Below are 19,495 nucleotides of genomic sequence, written 5' to 3'. Positions count from 1 at the left end.
CAATAGCTGCACTGTGGAAAAATCAGAGGTAAAAATAAACACTGTTGGCAGCCTTAACAACAAAGTGAGGACACAACAGAGAAGAGTGCCCCATTTTTCCTAATTGCGATGCCATTCATTTGCTCTATTTCACCCGAGGCTGGATTTGGTCAATCGTTGGTAAATTTATGATAGTTTTAGTCAGTGAACCTGAGCCAGTCACAAAAGAGGATGATGCATCCCTCACTGTGACTTGATCAGTCAGTATTTCAGAGCTGAAGATTCAATTAAAAAGGGAACATTTTTGGGGGAAAATTGGTCCGTCTTTGAAACAAGGGAACTGTTATTCATCCGTGCAAAAGACAAGATTAACAGAGAGCTTCCTCTGAATACATTATATGCAAAACCCTGCATTACCTACTTTCTGAGGCAGATGCTACATCTTGTCAAATTGGTCAAGTACCATAATGTTGTGTGGGTGCAGATTTGATTTTCTTTTCCCCCCACAGAGATGTACAGTACTGTACATGTGCATGAATAAAACTAGTTTTGAGTTAAATCATACCCAGTGATGCTAATGGTTAACAGGAAAAGAAGGGGGATGTGTCTGCCAAATAATCATGCATGTGTTCTATTTGAAAAAGAAATGGAAATTCACCAAGCGTAAATCACACAGTTGAGTTGGAAGAAAGGCCGATTTCCCACACATAGATCTGTCTGATCAAGCCATTTTTAGACACTGACTGCTGCTAGTAGCCAGTGGTGAATGTCTCAGTTAAACACAATATGACTATGAATCACCTGCAAGCAAGTGTTGCGTCCAGAAAAGACTGAACTCATCAGGGTGAATCTAATCACAGCCTCCACTCCAAACAAGGGAACGTATTATAGGCCTGCAAACCATTCCGTTTTGAATAACTGCTGCTGGCTTAACATATGTTTACATTAAATCTATTTCCTTTAGCTGATTAACATGCAAACTGTTCCAGATAATCAGTAAATTGTCATCATTTTCAGCTTTTTCCCCCCTTGTATTAAACAATGGAAATTGTGAAATAAACTACTGTTCTTGCTACTTGAATGATCTAGAGTTTGGAAAATTCTGCAATCAGGAAGTAATGGATTACCCAGTCCTGTTTATTTCTCTTCATCAGAAACTATTCTTCCCAGCTACGCATGAACTGCATGCTGTAGTTCCATTGCATTCAGTCTTCACATCTGAGGACTTGGAAAAAGTAACAAAATTAAAATAATCCCTCCAGTTTTCAAAGTTTAAATTGTTAATTGTGACAGATTATTAGCAACAACTTCTGCAGGCTTTTCTCCTTTCTCCTGTTTCAGTGGATCATAGTAGGGAACAGTTTGTAGCAATGGGGGCATAATTAGTGATAGGTCTTGGACATGTCATACTCTGTTAGTCAGCTGCTCCTTTGTCTCCTCTCAGCTCCAAGCATTTAGTCAGGCTGTGTGTATTTTCACTTAGGCGTTGCTGTGTGTGTGCATTCTTTATGTACCTAGTAATGTTTTATTTTACCCTAACATAATTCTGTATCCAACTGGCAAAGTGCAGTTGACATCCATGTCTGTCCAGGATCATAATATATGCAGTGCAGACTTTGAAGGAATCTACTAAAAAAGGTATTATTTCTGCAAAATGGAAATACAACTGAGGGTCAATTTCCTTGTATGTGTTCATATGTTTCGCCAATAACGCTGATTGATTGATGAGTGAACACAAAGTTGTTGCCATGACAGTAGACAGTGTTTCAAATATGGACGCAAATGCAGACCCAAATGCAGACCAAAGTTCAAAGTAACAAAAACTATTTATTTCAAAAACAAATGTAAAACAACACAGGGATTCAAAGTCCAAACAAAGTAAGTCAAGTATCAACTAAGAAGTCAACAGGCCTACTGTAAGTCCTGGACATAAGTAGCAAAGGAATACAACTCAAAAACAGAACCAATGACTCACAAGGAATGTAGAACAACACTAGGATCAGAACAGGACAGCACGGAGACAAGACGAAGACGAATGAACCAACAAGAGACAAAGGAAGCACAGAGGTTATATACACACATGAGGAAACGAGACACAGGTGGTGCAATTAGACACAGGTGAGACACATGAGGTAATCAACACAGGAAGACAAGACAGGAACTTCAAAATAAAACAGGAAACAACTCAACAGACACAGAGACAATGTTCAGTAAAGAGAACAAAATGTTGTCACAGTGACGTTGACTTTTGACCAACTGGATCACTTTATTATAACCTACTAGCCTAGAAATCTAGACGCACCCTAGCGGTAGCAAAAATATTTGCTCCGTAGGTGGGTCTAGAAACGAGCCGTAGGAACTTTTTGAGTCTCGAACACCGATTCTGTTCACCAATCACAGCGCTCTATCTGTTTAGAGAGTCGTTGGGCGGGCTTAACGCGATGACAACACACATTTTAATTGGCTTGTCAGGCTAACGACATCCTGCTCTTTGCTCTGATTAGTCGTAGCGCTACCCTATTGCATGTAGAGGCAGTTTGAAAGACAGCCTTCATCCCGCCCCCTGGATTGAGCCGAGGTCTACCGGTCGTTTCCAGACTACTGTATACAGTTTAGTGATATAGTCTGGCTTGTCAGGCTAATAACCTACTGGACATTTGCTTGAAATCTACACTGATCAAAAAAGTAAAGGGAACAGTTAAACAACACATCTTAGATCTCAACACATCTTAGATCTCAATTAATGAAATATTGCAGTTTAAAATCATTATTCAATATATAGTAGAGTGTGTTGAGAACAATATAACATAATCAAAATTATCGGCCCAAGTTGATTTCACACGGGTGTGATATACTTGGGGTTACAATGTGTTGTTTAAGTGTTCCCTTTATTTTTTTGAGCAGTGTATTTGGATTAGAGTCTGAATTCTTAAAGTATGGACAAAAAAAAAGTGTTAACCTTTGACCTCTGACCAAAGAAAAAAAACTCTGAGGAGTTTAACCCTCAAGTAGTCAAATCAAAGTAGATGCTTTTGCCAAATTTAAAGAAGGAGGGACGGACACCCCGAGAACATAATGCCTGTGGCTGCACAGAGGCATGAAAAGGGTTTTGTACGATGCCAAAAAGTAGACCGGTGATTACTGTCAAAGGACACTCTCTGGCATGATGAGTGTGTGTCTGTGTTTGTAAGTGTGTGTGGAGTTTGCAGAGGGGTTTCTCAAGCTAGACTAGACTCTTTATGTGAGGGCGGATGAAAGCTGCTTTGAGGATACAGCAGCAGACGGCTGGGAGGAAAAGCTCCACCACCACCACCTTCCTTTGCTTTCCTCCATTTTTTCCCCTCTCTCCTTCATCTCCCTCCTTTATTTCCCTCTGTTCCACCCTCTCTCATTCTCCTGCCACTCTACCCTTGCTATCTCCCCCTGCCTGACTCTCCCCAATTTTCTCCAATTTTCCCTATACATTAAGCCCACTCTTTCACTGTAAGCTTTTCCCCAACCATAGCTGTCTTCATGCCTGTGCTCATCTGTTACTGCTGTTCTCTTTGCCCTCCCTCTTTTAGGTTTTTCCCCAGTCACTCTTGATCCCTCTCTTGTCCCTATGTGAAACTGGCAGTAGTCAAAGACACTGCCCACAGCACCACGATCAGTCTAAAACATCCCCTAGAAATCAGTGCTTACGCAGGCGTGAATCAAAGTCCATGTCCAATCTATCGGTCATATTTCTCAGCCACAGATTATGTAGTTGCTGCAGCGTTATCGCTTTAAATCTGCAACTCATTTTAAGATGTAAATTTATAAATGTGGAGCACTGGGTTCAGGTGCGTGCCCAGAGCCATTTTAGGGAATATTCCTTCAGCCACAGCACATGGCACCTCTGTAGATAGCAACACTTGTGCTTCTGTTCTTTCATCACGCTATATTAGCTTTACAAAGAAAAGAAAACTGCAGAATGAACCTTGAACTTGGATTAAAGTCAGAGAATAGCGTGATTTTAAAAACTCTGCTTGATTGGATTATTCCTCAGGTAACTTCCTGAGCAGACCCTATGTGCCACTTCTATCCAAGAGAAAGTAGCTGGGGGAAAAGCAGCAGAGGAAAAACAAAATCTCTCCAGTACAAACCTATCGGAAAAATACAATTTCACAAGCTGGGTATATGATTCTCTACATGGGTACTTTTACAGGATTGCACTTCAGCAGCTTATTTCTTATTGTTCCGTATAAATATAACTGCTGCGTAATAAAGATTGCATCAGGGTTGTGTTGTTATTACTCCAGACCTATATCCTTTCTATGACCAATCATCAGACGACAGACTTTGACTATGGCTTATTCAGACTTCAGATACACATCAAAGTCCACTGGGTGCTCAAAGCTTTCTTGTTCTTGACTATCTTAAGTAGGACTAATTTCCTATGTATTCAGGGTAAATTAGGACTGCTTTCAAACTAACAAATATGGCCGACTGAGATAAAGCTCCATACTGCCTAGTTCTGCTCACTCCGGCACAAAAACATGTTTCTGGAGGAAGCATTTGACAGTTACAAGGACATTTTATATTCAGTATTTAGTGAGGAAATGACAGACAAAATATGCCTTTTCATTGGGGTTACTGTTGTGTCAAAAAAAACTTTCTCTTTTAATGTCTTCTCCACAAATTTATGAGTAAATGACAAATTGTGGTTCGTGTTTTCCTCCTTTGTATTAGCTGTCAGCAGGTATAATTGATTCTTAACACTGAGACACAGTAGGGAGCACTTATTATGGGAGGCGGGAGCGGGTCAACTGACTTTTTAAGCTTGAAAAGTGCAGTGTGCGTTTTTGTGCAGTTGCCCAACTCAACATCTTAACGCGAAATGAAGATGAAGCTGACATTCTTTTCTGTCTCCTGGTCTTTCCTCTGATGCTTTCAAACACTCAGCTTGTCATCCAAATCAATCTGCCAGTGTTCCTAAGAGCTTTCTCCACGGACGCAAACATTAAATACCTTAAATGCACTATATATGTCAACCAGCATCCACGGCAAAACACGCATCTCTCCCGTGTGCTATACTTGCTCATACTTCTAGCATTAGCTCCCTGGTTGTAATTCACTGTCCACTATTTGAAGAGCCAAGGCATCTTGTTCGCTATTGATTTTATTTACAAGGCCTCTATATTTTACTCTGTGCAAAGCAGAGCAGTTGTTTCCAAGTGCATGCATGAATCAATGCTTCGCTGGAGCCTGCGCTGGCGACCGCATGCAGCTCAATACCTCCAATTTATGTTTTAATTACGATGATCTACTAAGTGTTGGAAGCTTGGCCCTGCTCTCACAATCAGCATCAACAAGCCCAGCAGCATGCATTGTATTGTACATTGGATTTTTACTGTCTGTATAGGAAGACAGTGGCTTTGACTGCATTAAACAAATTGCCTTGAGTCTCATCTATGTTGACTATAATGGAGAATGAAGTTGCACCTTTTGCTACCCTGGTTAATGCGGATTGAAGACAGAACAAACATTTTACCTGGATAAATAAATGATAAAAAAGAACAGCATGTTTCCACAAAGGAAATGTGGTTTTTAAAAGGCTCTTAAAATAGTTGTAAAACGCTGACTTTTGAGAAGCCACAAAAAAAAGAAAAAACACACATAGTGGTTCTTTACATGGATTGCTATCAGTTGTCGTGTAAAAGAACAACACCTCAGCTGTGACAGCCTTGTTTGGCTCCAGACTGGGTTTTATACTCTTGTTTGCGCCATACTGTTTTTGTTCGGCAGAACAGTATATCATTTGATCACTCGCCATTAGAAGTGATTGCTCAACTCAGTATGCCATATAAGTGGCTTCTGGCAAGCTTGAAAGCCATAAATTTTATTGACTCCTGTAATTAGGACAGATCAATAAAAGGCAGTTTTTTTTTCACTGCTTCCTAGGACTGCATTGGATCGTGCAATTCTCTAGGTCTTTGTTCCACTGCAGTCACTCAATATCATGACATAAAACCACCATAAAATGCTGGAAAAATGTTGATGGTGTACATTTTTACAAACATACATATCTCAGTGCAACAACATTATATAGTGACAAACTGAAATTGTGAAGAAATACTATGCTATAAGAGAGCACCAGGGTTCCACTCTGCTTTCACAGATTTTCTTTCTACATAATTTGTGGCTGTTGTTCTGTCTTACGCCATCTGCAGATGCTCCACCAGTAATACCTATTAAAATACAGTAGAAAAACGGCCCCATAGTGTGTTGCTGTCAAGCCTCTTAAGTTGATAGCTGTGTCTTTGCACACTGCGGGAAGAATCCCTTTCTGTCAAAGAACAGCTGGTGAAGACAACATGATGCGGAGGCCACGGACGAGTGAGCCATCAAACCTCTGTCTCTGACAGTATTTTGGCAAGCCACGTTTCATAAGAGTCTGTCTCACTCTGCTCTGCTTTTATGGTGCATGAATCAATGATAATTGTGCTGTGTTCTCACTTGAATGGCAGAAGTATCCCCCATGTGGCAGCAGTCAAAAAAAAAAGGGAGTTTGGAGGGATGGATCAAGGAATACCCAGAAATTAGCATGAATGGAATGAATCACAAGTCCCCAGGGATTGTGATTCATTAGTTGGAAAATGTTCAGTGCAGAAGGCATTGGTAGCACGGTGCCAATACAACTAATATCACATCAAGTATGAGCAACCATGAAAAGCCAGATTATGCTCTGCCTGACGTATGCCTGTTGCTGACACAAGTTCAAAGAAGATTTGTGCAAGGTAATGAATCAACAAGTGGCTCTATTCCTGAAACAGACCCAGTGAGGTGTAGAGGGTGGTTGAAAGACTTCCTTCAGGGACTACCAAAGTATTACGCTTTGGATTTCTTATTATTACTATCATTGTATGTCACCCAACCTGGGTAGCATGTTCCATGCACAGTGCAGATTTGATCAAACATGCTACTCACAAGCTTTCAAACAAACACTGTGATCAAATCAAAGCCAAACAACCTTATCCCCAGCTCCATCAAGGCCTAATTCCATCCCAAAACAAGCTCCATTCTCCTTTCCCTTATCCCCTCTGAAAAGCCCAGTGATTAGAAGTGGACTTAAAGTCGGCCATAGCACCCCCTTCCTGTCTCACAACACCCCATTCCCGATGAGACCTTCTTGAATCCCCAAAGCCTCGACCAGTTTATCAGCATCAGGGGATCAGGCAATCTCTCCCCCCTTTTCAAACGGGGAGCCCAATGTGTTCGGCGGTCCTCGGTGTAATCTCTTTGGCTGTCGACAGATCCAGTGAGGGGTCAGCTGTGATAACAGGATCACTCAGGTGGAGACAGGGGAGGGGACCACTAAAGAAAGGGATAGAGGCTAAAAAGAGATGGGATGTAGACAAGTGCAAGGTAAATTCTGCGTGCAGCCCAGATGAGGAAGCAGACCTTCGTGCAGCATATGCAAAGCCACAGAGTTACATGTCTGCATGCAAAAGCACACTTACCCACTTCTGATTCTGATAATCAATTAACTGTTTATGGTCATTAGCAAAAAGACATTTCCTGGTTCCAGCTTTTAAATGTTGTGATTTTCTGCTTGCGTCTGTTTTATATCAACGTAAATTCAATATATTTTGGTTTGGCGTGACTCCGAAATTTTTTTATTAGACATTGCTGCTGGCTCCAAGAAACTGAGCGCATGTTTCTAAACTGTTTCCCCCCCATTTCCTGCCATTGTATAGACTAAACAATTGATTGGATAATTGGAAAAATGCTTGTAAGAATAATCAATAATGAACGTAATCAGTAGTTGCAGCCCTAATATGAGCAGCAGTCTTCGACGCCAAATGAAATAAAAGGAGCATCTGCTGAAAGAAAGACAATTATGTTCCAGCTATTATCGTGGAAATAATAGAAAATCCAATATTTGGCTACAAACTGAGCCCTATCTGACATGGCTGGATGCCTGACAGAGCAGCAAGACACCCTGACAAGGCTATTTTGAACCATCTTGCCCAGTCTGCCTCTTGCTGCTTCCACAGGCACTCTGACCTGGCATCTTATTAAAACAGAAATCACTCATAAAGGGGAAAAGGGGGCAGCATCAGACATAAATAGTGGGAAAATAGAAAGGTGAAAGGTCATGCAAAGCTAAGGACCCACAGTTATCAACTTTATGCTTCCATTTGACACTGAGCAAAAATTATAAAGAAAAGGAAAAAAAACACGTACAAGCCCCGATTGACACTGCACCACATCTGCACAAAGTTTTACAAACATATTTCATTTGCATACTGACACACAAACATTTAAAGACCCTTTCTATTCTCTCTTTTCCTGACTCTCTCTGACACACACACATGCTGAGAAGCAGCATGGTAGGCAGTGACACAAAGCTAATGCCTTGTCACACAGGCTGTCAGCAGATTAGCCAGTGGATTACACCCCAGCCATTAGATGTGCACAGAGCGAAAGGCCACAAACATGGCAGAGAGCGAGAGGAGGAGGAGAGGGGAGAGTGAGACAGACTGCGAGACTGCCAGTGATAAGGCATATTCTGGCATAAAATATAGGAGCAACTAATGGAGGATAAGTTAAAGGAGAGGAGACAAAAAAAAGGGGGAAAATAAAGGCCGGTGAAGTGGTGCAAAGGAAGAAGTCAAAGTGACAGAAATAAGATGTTGAAGGGCAAAAGGTAAGGATAAGGGAAAGCGAAAGGGATTGGGTCAAGGGAATTTGCTGCTAGAACAGTGATAACAAGATAATCAGACAGACAGGACAGGGAAGGTAATAACAATAGTAAAAAGGAGAGACACAGAGAAAAAAACTGAAAATGTGAGAGGAGAGGTGGGAGAGTATCTAACAGCATGAGGGAGCTGAGAGGAGGTGGAAAAGTTGTGCAGTGTGCCGATGGAAAAAAAAACCAAAAAAAACCAAAATACAAAAGTGGAGTGGAGGTGATGAGAGACATGACAAGGGGGAGAAAAGGGAAAGAGGACGCTCGAAAAACAGAATGAGACGGGAAGAGAGGGTAGGGGAGGAGTGGAAAGAGATGGCAATGAAAGAAGCGGGAGGAGAGATTAGAGGGGAGAGATGGGATGTGAAGCATCAGAGGAAAGGATGAAGAATGCTCTGCAGTGCATTAAAAACAACACAGCACACGGGAAAGTAAAATAAATGGCAAGAAGTGGAAGATGGACCTTAATGTAGAGTATGGCAGAGGGAAGGGAAAAATGGATTCAGTGAAGGACAGTGTGATATAGCCTACACATTCATACACACTTTGAGTATCCACAACCTTGAAATATTCAGGTACTTTGTACTGAACTAAGAAAGCACCGATGTTTGTTTCATTCCTCATCCTCACATGAACTATTACAACCTATATAATAATAATAATAATAATAATAATAATAATAATAATAATGATAACAATAGTGGCTTGTCAACAGGATAACAAAGAGGTTGTGGACCTTCATGTCAGACAACTTCACAAAGACACCTAATATCCTGTGACTCTTGTCAAATGCCGACACGCTGCTTTCCTCTAGATGTTCCTAACAGCAGATGGCACTATTGATGGCACCAGTGTCAGAAACTTTTCAAGCACTTGTCAGTTTAACTTCTACCACGGCTCTCTTGTATCACCATCCGCTGCTGAGTGGAGTGAAAGCCACTCCCTCCGCTGCAAGGCGATAATGACACTTAGGATTTTTTTTTTCCTCTCTCCTCTCTTTTTTTTCTTCTTTTTTTTTTCAATCAATCTCTGGTTCCAAGTGGAGAGGTGTCAGGCCTTCTCAGTTAGTGTTTCATTTTACGATAATCGACTTCGCTGCCCCTACCGTCGCCACCACCTACGGCCCCCACCGCAAAACCACTTTGCTGGCGTAATGACACATAATTGTCTGCTGGATTTGCCTGTTAGGGGCTTCATTTCGAGCTGGTATTTATACAAGAATGGAAGGGAAGATGTCAAGTTTACACGGGCTAATGGGAAATTCTGATATCCATTCAGACTGGGAATTGTGTTCAGAAAAGCCATGAGAAGCATTTCATACTGTGTTCACACAGAGGGTGCATGTTTAGTGTGTGTAAAGCATGTATAGTTTGAGCTATTGTTACATAACAGTTCATCAACCGATTATTCTTGGTGACTGAAGTGGGAAGGGTTTTAGGTGTGTATGTGTTTGCATGTTGGCTAACGTGTATGTGTGTGTGTGCATTATGCATGTGCGTGCATGCATGCGTGAATGTATGTGTGTGTTCGACATCAAGGCTGATGTCATTCAGATCGCTTTAGCTGGTTGAGTGATTTGAATGTGCTGTGGAATGAGCTGAGTCTCACAAGTGCCGGAGGGAGATGGGGGAAGACTAAATGTGTCAATCCCCACAGGATATTTAGACTGTTTATTATGATAAACCTCGACGTGCACACACAACCTCCACGTAAACATACAGAAATACACACATAAGCTGTTGTTGCGTGCATGTAACGGAGGAAGGAAAGAGAGGGGAAAGATCAAGATGTAGACACAGGGAAAATGCTGGGAAGAGCGAGAGATGCTCCGAGACACGTGATTCGCATTTGCACATTGATAGGCTCATAGTTCACAACCTATAAAAACTAATTCCACACCAGCCTATCCATAGCCATCTCATGTGGGAGCCATTCCACTTTTTAAACCCCCTCTCACTTAAAGCGGGCCCAGATGTAAGTCAAGGGGCTGCTTTGGATTAGCCAGAGAGAAAAACTCATTTCCTTTGCCATTTTACGAGCATTTAATTTGAAACAATTAAGATATTACGGTGCTGCGGATTCACTACACAGAGTGACAGCTGGGAGCAATCCCATAAACCCCTGAGCCAGTGAATGAGGCACCTTGCTACTCTCTTCTGCTCCACTCGCCTCCTCCTCCTCTTCCATCTCCTCTCTGTTATTTCAATGAAGCATTTAGCTTAAGGCTGTGTTGAGGTGAATGTGCTACCTTTGCCTGAGCCGAGATCTTGCCGCTACCGCCAATTACTTTAGCAGCCCATAAATGCACCAGTTGGCTGATGATAGAACGGCCAAATTTCCCAAGACTAAAGGGAGGAAGCGAGCTCAGAGGATGTTTACCTTCTGGATGGCTTTTTCCATCACACCTTTTATTGCGTTGCTAGATTTATGGCGTACATTGCATGACTCATCTTTGGAGGAATAAATGAGGAAAGATGCAAACTACAGGGGGCAGCAAATCTTAAGCAGAGCTGCACGTCGTTGCACTGTATATAATGAAACAGTGTTTTTCCTGGACTGAACCACTTGTTTGATGCCGTGAGGTTGTTTATTTTGCGGGCTTTGATGACATAGTTATTGATGGCCCTCTGTGTCCTACCTGTCCTACACTTCAAGAACTTTGTCACTACCTGACTTCGAATTCAAGCGAGCTTTGTCAGCACTCACCCATCAATTCACCTACCTTCCACACTGGCATAGAAGGGCATCGGAGGTGTGAAATTGATGAAGGTGTGCTTGTGAAAATGTCAGTGGGGGATCACTGGCCAGAGAGAGAGAGGAAGAGAGAGAGAGTACATTTCGGGGTGGAGAAGGGTGACAGATAGGAGTGGCAAAAACTCCTTTTCATGAACACTGAACTGTAAAATGGAGGACCCGGCGCAAACAATGGCCGTGATCAGTCGGCTATGGTGAGAGGCTTCTCGTAAATGCCTGATGCCAGCCCACACCTGCTAAAAGAGAGAGGGATGGAGACAGAGGGAGTGAAAAAAGAGACACAAACAGAGATGAGGTATGTGTCACTATTAATTTGGGTGAGGAAAGTCGGGGAGATGGAGAGCAGAAGGAGTGGATGTAGAGAACGGGCAAATAAATGAGCAACTGGGAGAAGATGACGGCAGGGGAAGGTAAAAGGCTTTTAGAGTGGGGAAGATTTAAATAAATGAGAAGACAATGACGGGGAGTGCAGGGAAAGCAAGAGTGCATAGTTTTTGTTCAGAAACACCTATTTGAAGTGAAGCAAGGAGGGAAATTACAGAGAGGAAAGAAACAGTGAGGTGGAGGAACTGAAACAACAGTGTCCTAACGGTGCCGTATTACCAGCACTTGTAACAATATTAATATTAGAAGTATTATTAAAACTATTAAAGTTCATTACCAACAAACATGTCAAGAACTTTTACCAAAGCAATAACATCACTCCATCAAGAGGTAAATAAGGCTGTGGCCATCAATTTTTTTTGTTTTGTTTTGTTTTTTTATTGGTTCATCTGTTTCTCCGACTTATATATTATTTAAGCAAATAGAAAAAAAATTGCAGAGTCCATGGTCAGGATTTTTTCTCTATTGTTTGTGCTGTCCATTAGTGCAAAGGCTAGACCATTCAATTTGCAATCATATAACCTCTCTGTGCTTTATTAGATGGAATATGTGTCCACATAGAGAACATACCACATGTTCATATATCGGGATGTTTCACATTTACATGAAAAAACATGTTACTTGAAAGCAGAATGGTTAATGCATCCGACAGTATCCATGGTGACGGCTGTTTCGCGCTCAAGGAGGGAAGTGGTGAGTGCTTATCACAGGATCAACGCCAGCCATGGTGCTCAGTACATCAGGCACCAACACACAAATACTGTGTGCATACTTACACTCCATATTCAGATACAAATTTCTGCTGTTTCACTGGGCAGATGTCCTGAACTAGGTTCCACGGAGCCACTCTGTCAGCCAGAAGTTGACTCAATCTGTCTAAACCTCTTTCCCTCACCATCTCTATCTCTCTCTTTGTCTCTCTGCGCCGGCTGCTGCACACCATGGCTGCTCACGCCATCCCAGTTGATCTCTTAATGGACCTAATTGCTTTTCAGCTCATTGCACCCCCATGCCAACACTGAACTAAATCAAACCGAGGTCCCATCCACTAGCCTCATTGCGAATCAGATCCTGCTAGACATCATAATAAGGTGATATTGACTACTCATGACTCAGCAGTCTCAGAACAGATGAGTAAGCGTGCGCCTCCCGTCACCGTGCGCCCCCGCGACAGACGGAGCTGTTCAGGTCACATAAGGGTTCAAGTCGCCCTCCTTTGGAGCGTGGCACATTGTGTTTGTCATTGACGACATGCTTTTGACCCTTTCTGTGGCAGACAATATATTATGCATTGTTTTACGCTGAACTGTGAATCATAAACAGTGATCTACACTGTGTGCTGCCTCCTGACAATACAATCTAAATTCTAAAGTCTTTTTCTTTGGCCGTGCAGCCCGACTGCCGTGGCCTTTGCTGATCACACCAGTGCCATGTTGGGTATGCTAATCGAAAGCTACGTGAAAGCTAATCAAAGCCAATCAAACATGCAACATAAGCCTGGAGTCAGCGCCTCCATTCTGAGGGCAATGTCACACCGGACTAAACACGTAGTCAGGGCTTCACCAGAATTTAAGACTACGTGCAGTCGGCTCCGTAGCCATTGTGACACCAGGCTGCAGGTAGCTGCACCAAATATAGTTAATATCTAACGTAAAACGCTTGGCAGCACCCACCAGTGAGAGCTAATGTATTACCAGCGGACTCAGTCCAGGTTTAGGTATCCTGATCCAACACTGCAACGTTGCAGTGGATTTAAAGGCACTGGGAAAATATTTTCTCTTCACTCAGCTTTTTTACTATGAGCAATGGGCTCCTACACCAACACAACCTTTTCAGCCCAAGTTGTTGATATTTGTCCTATATTTATCTGCACCGACGCAATATTTGAATCGAAATGTGATGACAATTGCGGGGTTGCTTGATCATGTTGCCTGCACAGCCAATCAAATCTGATCAACCCACACCCATATAGACTTGATGAAGCAGATAAGCTCAGTCTTGTCAGAATCACATATTCGATAAATAATGACTGAGGATTTTTCTTCCTTATGTTTTCACTTTGATTGTTGCTCACACAACCATGGTAGAGCCAGGTGAGTCTCCAAGGGAACGTGTGGAAACATAAACAGGGCTCGTTTAATAATGGGGCTTCAGGAGTGTTTCGCCCTGGGGGGGGCATGTTATACGCCTGTCACTGTTCCCAAATTATGTAGGTCATTAAGTGAATTATACGGATGTTATCACCGATTGTGTAAGGCGTCATATATACAGCTGTCTGGGATCTGACCAGGGAATTAACCACTTCTTCCCCATTATGTATATAATTACAGCAATCAATCTCACTCTCAAACTTTACCTTCTCTTCAACCACATCATACAATCTCATGTTTTCCCAGTGATGAACTTTGAGATTATCAAGTCTCCTAGTTTCGACTAAATGTTAATTACTTATGAAACTATGACTGTATGCTTAGACTGTATGCTAAGTCATCCATCATGTCTGACAGATTCTAAGAAGGAGAGAAGTATTAGATGTCTCGGCCAAGGTCTAGAGTTAGGTGTTGGTTTACGTTTTCCGTGCCTTGGAGATGTGTGTAATATCACCTTGGCATTTCTTAGCTCACCCCCCCCCCACACCCTTCTCTCCCTCTTTTGACTGCTTGGGCAGCGGCCATAAACAAGTCAATCTCCATCCGTCTCAACACATTGGATTAGATTTATCCGCTTAAGATAGATTGTTATCCCAAAGAGCGTGAGTCTCGCTTGATGGGGAAATTAATTTTACGATGACTGGTTTACTTGATCGGGGCTGTGTGGGGTTGGGGGGTGGGGGCTATAAATGTATCAACTCTGGGGCGTGAGGAGCTGAAAACAACAGTCCTTGTTTTTGATTCAGACAAGTTGTCTCTCTTCTCCACAGTATTATACATGATGTTGTCTTTGGGTCGCAGAAACGAGAGTAATGACTTGACTGACAGTCATTTGTTAAGCGCCAGCAACTTGTCAAGGGTGAGAAGGGGCTGCACCTCAGGCTATAGGGAGATTGACAGTGAAAGATATTGTATTTTCACGTCTGTCTGTCTTACATTAAACGTGAAATTGACAATTTTGTATGCAGAATTACAAACAGGCAGCATGATCAGAACTACAACTATATGGGATTGAAATGCTGTCCCTGGAAGGGGGTGAAAAATCCTCCTTAAAGTAGCCTATCTGTCAGCCCACCCAAATCTGAAGTGTTAAACTGATACGGCAGTTATTGGATTGAGTTACAATGGAACTGACCTCAGCCTATCGAGCAACAAAATCCAGCCTGAGCCTAGTCCTTAGTGTAAATTCATCTGACAAGCATTACTTAGAACCCCTCTTAGCAGACTAAAAGCAAATATCTTTTCTTACAACTTAAAGAACAAGATGATTGATTTTCTACCCGTCTATGAATCACACTTTAAAGCTGATATACAGAGAAGTATGACTCTGAGAAGCAGTTTTATTCCCGCTGAGATAAATGTTGCACCTTGTCAAAAAGAAGAAGAAAAAAAATAAAATCTGCCAAATCCATAAACTGATTTGCTTTACACGGTAACTACGTAAAACAGTCCAAAAGGTCAAGCACTAGAAATTCAGCTGCGAGAAAATGTATCATTTAAATACACAAGGTCTGTTAACTCTACCGCCGACTCACAAAGGGCTCGTCAAGGACTGAGCTCGTAGTGTAGTGGAGCATTATACAATACTTCAAATCTAAGACTCTACAGCCATGTTAGCAGCTTTGTGAGGCTGTGCTTAAATACAATGACACTGCTGCCATGCTGATGTTTATCAGCTATAATGATTTCTATGATGAACATCTTAGTTCAGTGTGTTCATTCTACCATTTGCTAATTAGAACTAAACAGAGAGTGCAAACTGGGCTGATGGGAATGTAATTAGTAGGTATGTATTTTATGCATCAGGCTGTAAAGCAAAGAGCATTTCACATCTTGAAACTTAGCAAGACGTCATCACAATCATTCCATCCATCCCGAGGTGGACTTTAGCATCTCTCTCTAATTCAATGGCAAATTCATCCAGGAGACATTTTCACTCAAAGACATGGGTTTCAGCCTCATGATGGCACCAGCTGGAAAAGTGATTCATCGTCTGGAAGGCATTCATGACTGAACACGGTGCTGTGCCAAGCCATCCACTAGATGTTGAGCTATTGCAGAGGATAAGTGAAAATGATTCTGGTGGTGGTGCTCAGGAAAGTCAAAGATCAAAGTTACCAGGAATTTTGGTTTATAAACTACATAGCAACCAAAGCAATACCTGCCACAGCTTTGTTATGCTCATAAACAGTACAATATTTAAATTGAATATCCTTGATCCCAAATATATTCAGTACATAAATATTAACCCTAACCAAAGTCATTACTAAATATGGCATTCAAATGACTCTTTGGCAGCCTGGAAGGCAACCCACTACCATTGTTCAGTACTGAAAAGACAAAAAAAAAAAAAAAAAGAGAATTTCACAGATTTTAAAATTAAATGAGAATATCCAATGCTAATTAGTTTTGTAAAGTCAGATTAGTCCCAACAGATTCACTGTGTAGGCAGGTGCACAGAGAAACACATACATCAAAAGATTTGCCTACATTATTCATCCAAAGCAAATGCATATTGATATTGTATAACCTTTAGCATCCATTGCTGCATTTGCATTGTATTAACATAGTAAATGTCAATCAGTCCCACACTTTGTGTGACCTCACGCATGTATGAATGTAAACATGCCCGAGGTAGTACATCAAACAGTTGGCTTATATAATTGTAACGTACTGTCACTGTCCTACAAATAAAGAAAAAAATTGCCAACCGAGACTTTATTAAATGCCCCCCTACTGTCAAGAGTATTAATCGGCAAACTTGCAGTGTGTGGTAATTCTCTCTCAGCCTGGCACTCAGCTTTTTTGTGTCTTGGAGCTTTCTCACTGAAGGACAGTTGGTTTATAGATGACTGTGTCCCGCTGAGCGACAAAGTTCAGCTATAATAGGCCAGAGAGGCACGCTCTTGATAAATCCTACACTCGCCCCTCATTTATCAACAGGTGCAGCTGTATTATTGTGATGGCTGGTGGCAAGTAATATGAAAGCACAAGGTTAGGTGCAGAGCAGAATTGTAAATCTAATGAGTAGTATTATCAGCCAGTGATATTCAAGAGATCATACATACAGTATGGTTAAACAATTGAAAAAAAGTGAGGTGTATCTCCCAAAATATTGAAAGTGATCATGTGCAGTCATGATGTGACTTTGTGTGGTGTTTTTAATCATAATTTTAAAAAAGTTAGTTAAAAATATTTTTTATCAGTAATCTTTTTTGTCAATTACTAGACATTTCAGGCGACCCCATTTGAATTCCAGGCGACCCCACGTGGGGTCTCGACCCCAAGGTTGAAAAACACTGCTGTAATGGTTCTGGCACATCCAGGTCATGACACTTTGAATTGAGGGTTGTTAGGTTGAACCTTTGACCTCTCATTCAAGCGGCTTCCCCCTAGTTCATGCTCGTGTGAGGACTGAGGAAATCTTCTTTGATGAAATGCGTTTAAGTACAGTACCTCCAACCAAGTCCAGTTGCCCTTGACTCAGCCTGCACTCCTGATAGATAAGAATATTTTCTAAATCAGTGCTGTGCTGACAGTCAGATAAGCAGACATTTGTGATCTACAGTGCTTCATGCCTCTAGACACAACTATCACACCCACTACGCTTTCTCATAGCCTGCAGGAGAGGGCAATAGTTCATATAACCATAATTTCATCAGGTTTCTCCATTGTTCATTGTCACAAAACCATCACTTTCCTTTAACCTATAAATCTACATGCGGAGGCTGTATCAAATTCTGCCCTTGGAAAATGGAATTCAGTATAATTTGCAGGTATAAATCACCGTCACAGTTACTCAGTCAGATACATGACATGTCTGAGTGCAGGTAAGAAAACAGATCTGCTGACTGCAGTAGTCTGTCTCTCTGTCTCTCAGACTACTATTGTTGGATGTTAGATGTTGGTGTCTGCAGGGCCAGGTTGTTCATCAGAAGGTTTGGGTTGCTGCCACAAAAGCAACTTTTCTCAAAACACAATTGGTCATAGTCAACTGTCTCCCCAGGCCACTGCTGTTATTTTTCTGTAGCCCTACAACAGAGGACCGTGCACTTGACTGTGTTATCAGGAGCAATATTATCCCTTTCTATGTTATTGTGCAACATTGTCTGTTCAGTGGAGCCGTTGTGAATGAATTGTCTGGGAGTGGTTACATGAAGGGTGAGATCAGTATACACGTGGACTGTGGTGGGTCGTGCTCAGCTCGGCTGTTGTAACACTTCTGACCTTGGAGTATAGAATGCAGTAGATGACAGCAGCCTCTCAAAATAGAGAAAGAAACAGTGTCTTTGATAAAAAACTAAACAAAACGGAATGATGCTATGCCACCCCAGCAGACATGGCACGCACACACATTCGAGCACAGTCTGACAACAAAATCAATATAATATCCCTACAGGGATTTGGAGTGTGTCTGTGGCTCTTAGTGATGAGTTTATAGTGACCTTATTGTGCAAGATGACATTTTTTATGGAGTTTGTGCTGAAACTGGCCTGACCACAATGCACTGATGTAAGCCAGGCATCACCGTTCATCTGCACAGGCATCACCATGGGAAAGTAATTAAGTACATTGACTGAAGTACTGTACAACTGTCTGGCACTTTGACTTTACTTGAGTTGTGATTTTATGGATCTTTATCATTTTACTCACTATATTTTGGAGGAACACTTGTTTTTTTTTTTGTTTTTTTTACTTAATTTCATGTATTTGACAGTTATAGTTACTGGCTATTCTAAGTAGTCAAAATAAGTAAGTACATACCCTTCAGTCACTGATTTTCATGACTTAGAATAGCTAGTTACTAAAGCTGGACAGAATTTTGAGATCTTTCCATTTTAGGCTGCTTTATAGTCTTTATGCATTGTTCGAATAAATTACCTAAAAATATGTAAAGTGGTTAGAATTAGCTCCATCTTGACCAAGTACAACATTAAAATGACTGCTATAGGCCTATTATAGCATCAATGATAATTACTTAGTAATATAATAATCTAACACAGGCTAATCTGCATAGTGAGGAATTTCAATGTTGAGTAAAAAATGTTTTGCCTAATTCTTTGATGCTTTTACTGCAGGATTGTTGCTTGTATTTGAATATGTGAGAGTAAAATCTGGTGTTTTCGTTTTCAGTCTGTGTTTACTTATTCTGTAGCTGATGCATATTCATGAAGTCATCCCAAGTTGTTCTAATATTGACCAATTACGGGGTATGTGTCTACAGCTGTAGAATAACATACACAGACACTTGTGGTCTCACTCATGCACTCACATTCTCACAATCTACCATCTGAAAATGATTACCAAGTCAGACCCACACACTCACACCCACACACACACACCCACCCAAGTCTCTCTTTAACACAAATCTTTCTCTAAAATAGCCATGTCCAAGTGCACATTCCTGCAGTGGACTAAGGGGGGGAAAGTTGATCCAGGAGAGTTGGGAGAGTGGGACCTCGCTGAGTGACGTCAACCACCCCTCTACCCATCCACCTCTCTCTCTCTCCCTCTC

General features: G+C 41.6%; 1 protein-coding gene across 10 annotated transcripts in view; it reads left to right on the top strand.

The window, feature by feature from the left end:
- ptprda (protein tyrosine phosphatase receptor type Da) overlaps positions 1-19,495 on the top strand; it is a 365,455-nt gene that overhangs the window by 205,560 nt on the left and 140,400 nt on the right. The gene's annotated exons all lie outside the window — the stretch shown is intronic.

The sequence above is a fragment of the Trachurus japonicus genome, chromosome 18 (genome assembly GCF_045865225.1).
Source record: "Trachurus japonicus isolate A0001 chromosome 18, Traja_1.0".
NCBI lineage: Eukaryota > Metazoa > Chordata > Actinopteri > Carangiformes > Carangidae > Trachurus > Trachurus japonicus.
The sequence above is the reverse complement of the archived record's forward strand: the minus strand, read 5'-3'. Positions and strand labels throughout refer to the sequence as shown.